This window comes from Meles meles, chromosome 15 (assembly GCF_922984935.1).
Source record: "Meles meles chromosome 15, mMelMel3.1 paternal haplotype, whole genome shotgun sequence".
Classification (NCBI taxonomy): Eukaryota; Metazoa; Chordata; class Mammalia; order Carnivora; family Mustelidae; genus Meles; species Meles meles.
In genome coordinates, this window is record NC_060080.1 from 74,293,479 (window position 1) to 74,304,286 (window position 10,808).

A 10,808-nucleotide genomic window follows, 5' to 3' on the forward strand; every position below is an offset into this window, starting at 1 on the left:
CAACCCACCTGGTCCATTCACAAACATAAAGAAACAGTCCTTACAGACTGTTCCCTCTCTGCGGAGAAGAAGGCAAACTGCAGACAGAAAGCCTTTTACAATCACAAATTCACCTCTCGTGACAGATTTACCTCAGTGAGCTGTATCCTCCATTATGAATGTTTCACTCAAAATTGCATGTTTGCACTGTTGCTTGCCCCACTAACCCCAAAGCCCCGTGGACTCTATTTGTTGGATGGACTCTGGAGCCATGCCGCGTGGGTTCAAATTCCAGCTCTGCAATTTGCTAGTTGTGTAACGTTGCACAAAGCAGCTAACCTCTGTGCCTCAATTTTATCAACTGTAAAATGGGGATATAGTAATACCTACTTTATAGGGTTGTTGTGAGGACTAAAAGTATTAACCTTTCTAAAGCATTTAGAAACACAGTACGTGCCAAGAAAATGTTAATTTAAAACAAGTTACTAGTGAAAAAGAGGTGAAGAATGGATTTGAATAGGAACTAGTAGTCTCGTTGAGAAGCCAAACCACACATTTACTGATATTTTAATGCGGAAGGAAAAAGTAATGAAAAAAGACAAGGGAAGGGAAGAGGGGGAACCTAAAAAATTCAGGAAGACCTGCCAATGTGAAATTCAGCTTAAACTTCATTTGGGAGGGCACAATGTCAATAAATGACATTCAATAGATAGAGAGATAGATATAAGTATAGATACAGATATGAAGGTTAGATAAGCTCCATAATCATTAGTCAATCCCAGGTACCTGGGACAGTTGTTCTTGGCACATAGTAGGTGCTCAACAAATGTTTCAATTGATATATTGGGGAGAGATTTAATTGGAAAAATTTTAGACAAGCTATAATGTACAATATCCCATCATCTTCGTGAAATTAAGTGTGTGTAGATAGCTAGATAGAGTGAGCCAGTCAACCAGGCAGTGGAATTATTAAAATAATTAATACCAGAGGCACCTGGCTGGTTCAGTTGGTAGAGCATGTGACCCTGGATCTCAGGATCATGAGCTCGAGCCCCATGTTGGGTGCACAGATTACTTTAAAGAAAGAGAAGAAGGAAAAAATGATTAACAATAGTAACACTCTGGGATAGAATTTGAGGTGGTTTTTGTTTTCTTCTTTTTTGCTTTACTGAATTTTTCTTTCTTTTTTTTAAGATTTTATTTTTTTATTTGTAAAAAAAAAAGATTTTATTTTTTTATTTGTTAGAGAAAGAGCGCAAGCAGGGGGAGCAGCAGGCAGAGGTAGAAGCAGACTCATCGCTGAGCAAGGAGTCTGATGCAGGACTCGATCCCAAGACCCTGGATCATGACCTGAGTCAATAATTGATGTTTAGGGTGCCTGGGTGGCTCAGTGGGTTAAAGCCTCTGCCTTCGGCTCAGGTCATGATCCCAAGGTCCTGGGATTGAGTCCCGCATCAGGGTCTCTGCTCAGCAGGGAGCCTGCTTCCTCCTCTCTCTGCCTGCCTCTCTGCCTACTTGTGATAACTGCCTGTCAAATCAATAAATAAAATCTTAAAAAAAATAGATGTTTAACCCCCTGAGCCACCCAGGTGTCCCTTGAACTTTTCAATTATTCTATGTAAATTGTACAGTATTTATATGGTCTTTTTTTTTTTTCCTTTGGAAACCAACAACCTTTTATTCCCAAACTCACTCAGGGTTAACTCTTTCCCTGGCTAACAAACACATCAACAGCACCTCTAATAGGATCTCGGATGAAGAGACAGACCTAACAAAAATTGTCTCCCCAACAAAAGAGATACACACACACACACACACACACACACACACACATGCATAAGTATTTTTAAAACAGCGAAATTCACCAGTGTTGCAGGGGAAAAAAAAATCCCCGTGTGATTTCAGTCCACAAAAAACAGCCTTTGGCAGTCTGTGCTGTGTTAAAAACTCCAACTCAGGATACACCTCAGAGGAAAGCACTTCCTCACTTAAAAAAATAAAATTAAAAAATTCCCCTTTCTCTTTCTTCCAGTTCAACTTCCACTGTTCACTCCTAGGAACACCCAGAGGATAACTGTAAAAACAAGCCCCAGTTCACTTCCCTCTGACTGTCTGTGAAGGTTCACACAGAGGTTCAGTCCTCAGGAATTTTCATCCCTAAATTTCTAGGCACTTACAAACTGTTCTCCTGCTTCTTTCAAGGAGGGGCCTGAGGGCTGGGGCAAGGACCCAGGCAACCAAGAACTGGAATGCCAGGCAGGGCAAAGGGAGGGGAGGCTTTCTAGATAAACACACCTGACACCTTACAACCTCAAGTCTAACCTGCCAGGTAAAAACAAGTAGCAGCCGGCTGTACCAAAGAGGTGCTTCTGTCCCCTTTCCCCTTGATGGAAGAAGTCTCATGCCTATTTGACCTCCACTCTCTTCCATATACTGTGACCTTAGATTTTAGGCCAAAGCCGTGTTGCAAAGACAGCCATATGGTCCCAGGGTAGAACCTTTGGTGCTTCTGTCTGGATCAAGCTGCTACTCTTGGCAAATACTTCAATAACAGCTTCTAGAAAACTGCTCAGAGACAGTCCTCTAGCTCAGGGTCACAGATCCTTCCAGTTGATGGGCTCCTTGCCAGACTTCTAGAGCAGTGCATTTGTTTTAGAGAAATGTCTACATCCGAAGAACCCTCTGTCCCCTCCCCGCGCCCACAGCGACAGCGGGGCGGGGGGTCAGGGGGTGGGGTGGTGGGCTTATGCAGCTTGTAGCACATAGTGGGGCTTCCTAAGAACGGCACTGCCTTTCTTCTGAGAGTAAGAGCCCCAGAGCAAGAAGACGGGGGCCAGTGGAGTTCTGACTTAGCCAGGACACAACCACATCAGTAAATGGCTCCCATCCTCTCTCCTTACGATAACTAGCCTGATGTGCTGGGACTATGAGGACAGTGTTGAGTAAAAGAACACCTTGCTTGACCCACCCAGATAAATCTCTGTGAACAGGATGAACGAAACCATCTATGTCCTTAGCTTTTTGTACATGTTTTCTAAACTTGGCGGCGGCGGAACGGGTCTTCAAACCCTAAAGCAGAGCCCAGGGGCTTAGGTGGGTCCACCAGACGGATCCTGTCCCAGGGTGACAACCTTCACCTGTCTTAGAGCACACAACACATCTGCGTCCACAGAAAGACTTGGTATGTGGGTAGATAAACAGTGCAATGTTTTCTTTCCTCTACAACAATCCCATTAGCTTTATGAAATACTGTTTTCCCAACTCTGCACCCAGTGGCATGTTCCAACTGTCGGGGAAACCCACAGGTACATTGCATGTGGCAAGTCTGAGCAGGGTGGCCTTTTTCCTCTGGATGAGGACCAATTGCCCGGGCCTCAGCGGAGAGGAGGACGATGTGCTGGGGTTCTCCTGCCTGGCCAGGGCCCTCTTGGCGGGGCTGGCTGCCGCATCCCTGCTCTCCTCAGCTACTGCCCGCCAGGCCAGTCTGAGGATGGGACGGCTCGGGACTGCGGTCACGTGGCTTCCTGGCAGGGCTTGGGGAGAAGAAGGAGCAGAGCGTCTTCTGGTCCATCATCTCAGAGCCCAAGAGAGGGGAGATGAGTTGCCCCGGAACCTGCGGTATCCACCAGCTGTGGCAGTCTGAAACTTGCCTATGTAGACAGTCTTTAAAAATATGTCAAAATCCACTTGGGACAAATCAGTACACACATGGTCTTACCTATAGAATTAAAAGATCTGGGTCAGATTTTTAAATAAATTTGAAATAGACACTTAAAAATTAAGAAGTGATTTGGAATGGAAAGAGAGGGCCCACAGAGATGTTTAGACAAGGAACACACAGATTTCTGGATGGACAAGAGAATTAGGAGGGAGGCAAGGAGTGGTCCCAGTGGCCTCGTGGCAACTCCTCACTCTAGGATTCTGGGCTTCATTTCCAAGTTCCTTATAACCAGACAGGTATCAGTGGCTATTTAATCCTTGAGCATCATGCTGACATAAAGATGACAGGGGTGCCTGGGTGGCTCAGTGGGTTAAAGCCTCTGCCTTTGGCTCAGGTCATGATCTCAGGGTCCTGGGATTGAGCCCCACATTGGGCTCTCTGCTCATGGGGGAGCCTGCTTCCACCACTCTCTCTCTGCCAGCCTCTCTGCCTACTTGTGATCTCTGTCTGTCAAATAAAGAAATAAAATCTTAAAAAAAAAAAAAAGATGACAGGACAGGGGCACCTGGGTCAGTTAAGCACTTAACTCTGGATTTTGGCTCAGGTCGTGATCTCAGTGTCATGAGATCAAGCCCTTCATTGGATCCACACTTACATCACATAGTTTTGTATTTGACAGGTTCTCAGTAAATGTCTATTCATTGATTATTTGGGAATATACCAGGAAGCAGGAGAACAATCATAGACATTCTTAACAAGTTCAATTAGAAATCTCATGTACAAATTATATATTATCTACAAGAGACTCACTTAAGATCCAAAGACAGAAATAGACGGAAAATAAATGGGTGATGGTGCACCTGAGTGGTTTAGTAGATTAAGCATCTGACCCTTGGTTTTAGCTCAGGTCCTGATCTCAGAGTCCTGGGACTGAGTCCCACATCAGGCTCTGCTCTCAGTGGGGAGTCTGCTTGAGGATTTCTCTCCCTCTCCCTCTGCTCCTTCCCCCACTAGTGTACACTCTTTCCCGCAAAAATTTAAAAAAAAAATTTTTTAAATGAAAGTAAATGGGTAGAAAAAGACATTCTATTTAAATAGTAACAAAAAGAGAGTTGGAGTGACTAAACGCCATATAAAACAGACTTCATTTTTTAAAAAACATTTTTATTTACATTCAATTAATTAACATAAAATGTATTATTAGTTTCAGAGGTGCAGGCCTGTGACTCATCAGTCTTATATAATACTTATTTCTCATTACATCCCGTGCCCTCCTTAATGTCCATCATTGACTTACCCCATTCCTCCACTCCTCCCACCCTTCCCCACCTGCCTCCAGCAACCCTCAGTTTGTTTCCTATGATTAAGAGTCTTATGGTTTGGGGGCGCCTGGGTGGCTCAGTGGGTTAAAGCCTCTGCCTTCAGCTCAGGTCATGATCCCAGAGTCCTGGGATCGAGCCCCACATCGGGCTCTCTGCTCTGCAGGGAGCCTGCTTCCTCCTCTCTCTCTGCCTAGTTGTGATTTCTCTCTGTCAAATAAATAAAAAATATTAAAAAAAAAAAAAGAGTCTTATGGTTTGTCTCCCTCTCTGGTTTTATCCTGGTTTTTTTTTTCCCTCTCTTCCCCAATGATCCTCTGTTTTGTTTCTTTAATTCCACATATCAGGGAGATCATAGGATAATTGTCTTTCTCTGATTTACTTATTTTGCTTAGCCTAATGCCCTCTAGTTCCATTCACATCATTGCAAATGGCAAGATTTCACTTTTTGATGGCTGCATAATATTCCTGTGTGTGTGTGTGTGTGTGTGTGTGTGTGTGTGTGTGTGTGTCTGTGTGGACACATACCACATCTTCTTTATCCATTCATCTATTGATGGACTGCTGGGCTCTTTCCATAGTTTGGCTACTGTGGAGATTGCTGTTATAAACACTGGGGTGCAGGTGTCCCTTCAGATCACTACATTTGTAACTTTGGGGTAAATACCCAGTAGTGCAATTGCTAGGTAGTAGGGTAGCTCTATTTTTAACTATTTGAAGAACCTCCATACTGTTTTCCAGAATGGCTGCACCAGCTTGCAGTCCCATCAACAGTGTAGGAGGGTTCCCCTTTCTCCGCATCCTCGCCAACATCTGTCATTTCCTGACTTGTTAATTTTAGCCATTCTGACTGGTGTGAGGTGGTATCTCATTGTAGTTCTGATTTGTATTTCCCTGATGCCAAATGATGTTGAGCATTTTTCATGCATCTGTTGGCCATTTGGATGTCTTCTTCAGATATAAAAGACTTTAATTTTTTAAAAAGATTTTATGTATTTATTTATCAGAGACAGAGTGCGCATGAATGCACAAGCAGAGGGAGCAGCAGGCTGAGGGAGAAGCAGGCTCCCTGCTGAGCAAGGAGCCTGATGTGGGACTCAATACCAGAACCCTGGGATCAAGGCCTGAGCCAAAGGCAGATGTTTAACGGACTGAGCCACCCAGGCATCCCAAAATGGACTTTAAATTAAAAATTGTTATGACAGGGGCACCTGGGTGGCTCAGTGGGTTAAAGCCTCTGCCTTCAGCTCGGGTCAAGATCTATTCATCATGGATCAAGCCCCACATTGGGCTCTCTGCTCAGCGGGGAGCCAGCTTCCTCCTCTCTCTCTGCCTGCCTCTCTGCCTACTTGTGATCTCTGTCTGTCAAGTAAATAAATAAAAAAATCTTTTAAAAAATTGTTATGACAGACGAAAAGAGGACATTACATATTGAAAAAAAAATAAATCCATCAAGAAGCTATAATAAACATACATGCACCAAGTAACAGAGCCCCAAAACAAAGCAAACACTGACAGATTTGAAGGGGAAATGAGTTTTACGATAATAGCTGAAGACTTAACATACTCACTTATTTATTTATTTGAGAGAGAGAGAGAGAGAACATGAGTGGGGAGCACAGAGGGAGAAGAAGAAGACTCCTTGCTGAGCAGAGAACCCTGAGATCATGACTTGAGCTGAAGGCAGACTCTTAACTGATTGAGCCACCCAGGTGCCCCTAAATACCCACATTAAATAATGGATAGAAAATCTAGACAAAGGATCAGTAAGAAAATAGAGGCTTATTCAGTCCAAAAGGAACCCCTCCCCCAAATGCCAAGTGGAAAGAAAAGGAACATGATCAATCCTGTTATTGTAAGCACCTCTGTACCATCTGCAGCATTGCTTATCTATCACTGCTCAGACACACTTCACTTTGAGGTGCCACCTTGAGCACCAAGGATACTCTCATCTCAGATCCTAAGCCCAGGCTCAACCAGCTCTGGTCCTCAGATCCCACAGAGTACGAGGGAGATGTGCCTATGGGAAATCTGGCATCAGTTATACCCTTTGCTACCAAAGCGTTTAGACACTTGTCTGAGCCTAGCCTCCATTCTGACTCCTCATCCTCAGAATAATTTCATTTCAAAGTGCCTTTTTCCCAGCTCCTGGGCTGTAGTTAGACACTGCCCTCTATACACTTCCTCAGCATGGGTCTTTGACCTCAGATTCAGGGAAGACAAATCAGACATCTTTCCTTTCCATCCCAGAAGGTCCTGAGTGGAATTGGTTTCGCCCTCCTCAGCCACCAGCTCTGTAAAACATGGTGTGAGGAAATGTTTGCCAAATCACATAAAACATAAAAGGTCTTCCTTTTTCCTAATTCCGGGAGAATGAGGGAGGAGGGTTTCTTCCATTATACAACTCAAGTGACCCTTGACATGACAGAGATGATCAGCTTCTCCAGACCCAGACTTTATATATACATGCATTACATTTATTTATATCTTGTTACACAACTAACTGCGAGTAATAAATAATAGAGGAGCTCTGAGAGCAGGAAGATCAAAGAGTTTTGGAGGCACCCAGGAGATTCTGAATTTGCTACTTGGAATGCAAAATTTTTCATGAGAATTTTACCAACAGAGATTAATTTTTAAGAGAAAGTACTTTCTGGATCAAAATTATTTTATTCAAGCTAATTTCATAATCAATTTTCTCTTTACTGCAGCTAAACTTTCCCCAATTTTCCCCATTCTTTATTTGAAAGAAATCATTGTCCTTGGGATCAATTTTTTTCTGTTTCCATTTTTTCAATAAAACAACTGATCAACTAATTGTATTTGTATTTTTAATAGCTTTCTTGAGATATAATTCCTATATAATACAATTCATTCATTTAAAATATACAATTTGGTGCTTTTTGGTATATTTGCAGAACTGTGTAATCATTGCCACAATTTTGGAGTATTTTTATCATCCTCAAAGAAACTTCCATACCCATTAGCAGTCACTCCCATTTCTCCTCAATTCCTTAGCCCTAAGCAACCACTAAATTACTTATATCTATGTAGATTTTCCAATTCTGCACATTTCTTACAGATAAAATCATACAATAGGTCATCTTTTAGTGACTGGCTTCTTAGTGTAGTATTTCAAGATTCATTCATGTTGTATGTGTCAGTACTCTATTTCTTTTTATTGTTGAATATATCATTGTATAGATATACCCCATTGTATTTATCATTCATAAGTTGATGGAGACTTGTGAATTTGATGAGTTATTTCCACTTTTTGGCTATTATTGATAAATGCTGCTATAAACATTCATGGACAAGCTTTTGTGTGGATATATCTTCCCATTAATTGGGGTATATGCAGGGGGGTAGAATTGCCAGTTGGGTTGACGTTCCCTAATTTTCCTAGTTAATGCTTCTGCCATTTTCTCTTATAAAAAAGAGAGACACAGAAAAAGTGAAGACCTGTACCTGCTCAGGTGTCTTATCTGAAGTTCTCAAGGACAGAGCAGAATCAAATGATCCTTAGGATTGAAATGATGGCATCAAAGTGATTGGGTCAAAATATCCTACAAAGGAAAAGTCTTATGGAAAAAAGTTCTAACCTGAGTTGAGCTGTATGTATGAAGAGCTGGAGAGGAGGAGAAAGAAGATAGCACTCCAGCAGGGGCCAAGCAAAGGCCTGATGATTGGGCTGAGTATGGATAAGCAGGACATAGCAGAAGGTGAGGCTGTAATGATTTTCTGAGAATCACATCAGCAAGGGTTTTTAGTGGCAGCCCCGAGGGTTTAAAGACTAAGTTTTTACAGCTGGGGGAAGCCATGGAAGACTGTGATCTAGGGACTTAGTCACATGACCAGATCAAATGGCATGATCACAGCAATGACTGGCAGATGCAAGCTGGATGGAGCTAAAAAGGGAGACATCTGAGATAGCAAGCCTTCATCCCTAGGAGGCTCCTGCAGCAATTCAGGGCCAAGGTAAAGGCTTTGAGGATAGCCAGCTGGAAATCAGTGACTTAAATATTGATTCACTGGGCAAAAGTGGCATTCATCATGGGGCTGGTCCTCTAAAGCACCCCATGCCTATGTGCAGGGAACTCATCATTTTCCTATTATATAAATTGATTAGATCATTCAGAGTTGAGATTGATGCCAGGGATTTTCTGCTAATCAAGCTAGAATAACAAGGAGGACAAGGCAGGCCCTCTGCCAACTGGGCAAGGAGCTGGTCCAGAGGCACAGAACACTGCAGCAAAGCACTGTCCCTGCTCTGAGAGTCTGGGTAAAGAAAGCCACTGAGCGGTCTGGCAGTGTCCTTCAGCTGCATCTGGAGGCTGACAGTGCCAACTCCTGGAACGACACTTCTCAGGGTTTCTGTCAGGACTGACCAGTCAGGTGGAATCCAGCTCCAAAGGTCCATGGCTGGGCTGTCCTTCCTGCCTACAGGAACTTGTAGAGATGGGGCATTGCAGGGAAGAGAGGAGTTGGGGCAACAGCACCTTTGTAAAGCTCAAGAGGGACAAAGACTTGGGAGAAAATAATTGAAGTGCATTTTGCAAATAATAGCAATATTGTGCAATGGCAATAATTTGTGTTTGTTTAAAGCTCCCAGTATGAATGAGATATTCTTCCCCTCATGCAAAGGTTTCCCTGCCCCTTTCTAAGATCACTGCCAAACTTGACACATGCCACTCACAGCCACAAATCCTAGTTCTGACCATGGCGGTGAAGTTTCTTCTCATCTGTCTCTCCTTGCACATAGGGGAGGGCAGCTGGCTCTATCTACAAACCTGAACAGCATTTCTAGGAAGATCCAAGTCTCCAATGTGCCTGGTTTCAGAAAACCAATGCCCCAAGTCATCCCTTTTTGCTTTCTAATAGCTCTCCTGCTCCCCACCCTGCCCCACCCCACCCCAGTCTCCATGTGGGGGCATGGGTTCAGAGATACCTAGTTTCTAAGCTGGGAAATGCCGGAAGAGTAGTGGAGGCTCTTTCAGGAACCATATTGAGCACCGGACCCTTAAGGGGACTGACTATGCTGCCACCACTTCAGGTTGACCTTAGCTTGAGTGTTTTCTAGTGTGGAGGCCAGACAAGCTGGGAAATGGGGCGGGGAGATAGTTCTAATTTTGCCACAGTTCACCCAACTGGGGTATCCAAACACAGTCACCACCATTGTTTTTGTTTTCTGTTATCTGTGTAGACTCATCATCATCATCATGGGAAGGTGGCAGACAGAGAAGGGGCTGGTTGCGCCTAAGAGAACGATCATTCCCCTAAGAGAATGGTCTTCTGTCGGTACGGAGGGCGTTCCTCACCAGAGAACTTTGTGACCCAGACCCTGCCCGACTGTTGTGTGGATAAGCTCCCAAGGTAGCGCGGAGCACCCGCTGTTTGCTGGTCGCTGCGGGACGAGGGGGCGACGATTCCCCGCCCCCGCCGCTCTCAAAAGCACACCCTTTCCTCCTCCCCCTACGCCGGCCTCGTGGGGAGCCCGCTAGCGAGCTTCCCCTGAACCTCTTCTACCCACCCTGCTCAGCCAGGTTCCTATCCAGGCTCCCCCACCCCGGGCTGGAGAAGTCAGGGAGCTAGGGTGGCGAAAGAAGACCCAGGAGCAGGGTGGGTCTGGACGCCTCCTCCTCCGGTGACACCTCGTTCCCCTACTCGCAGTTGACTCCTCCCCTTTCTGTTCCGCAGCGTCCTCTCCCTGTCAACACGCTGCTCAGCGACAGTACCTGCCGCCGACTGGGGGAGGGGCATAGGGGAAGGAGAAAGGGAAACACGGTTTGGGGAGCACCGCGCAGCAGGGTGACGGGCCTCGCCCAGCGCTGCAGGCCCCGCAGCCCTAG

General features: G+C 44.6%; 1 pseudogene; it reads right to left on the reverse strand.

Moving 5' to 3' along the window:
• Positions 1–2,573: 2,573 nt before the first annotated feature.
• On the reverse strand, positions 2,574–3,553 carry LOC123925464 (annotated as a pseudogene).
• Between the last annotated feature and the right edge of the window lie 7,255 nt (positions 3,554–10,808).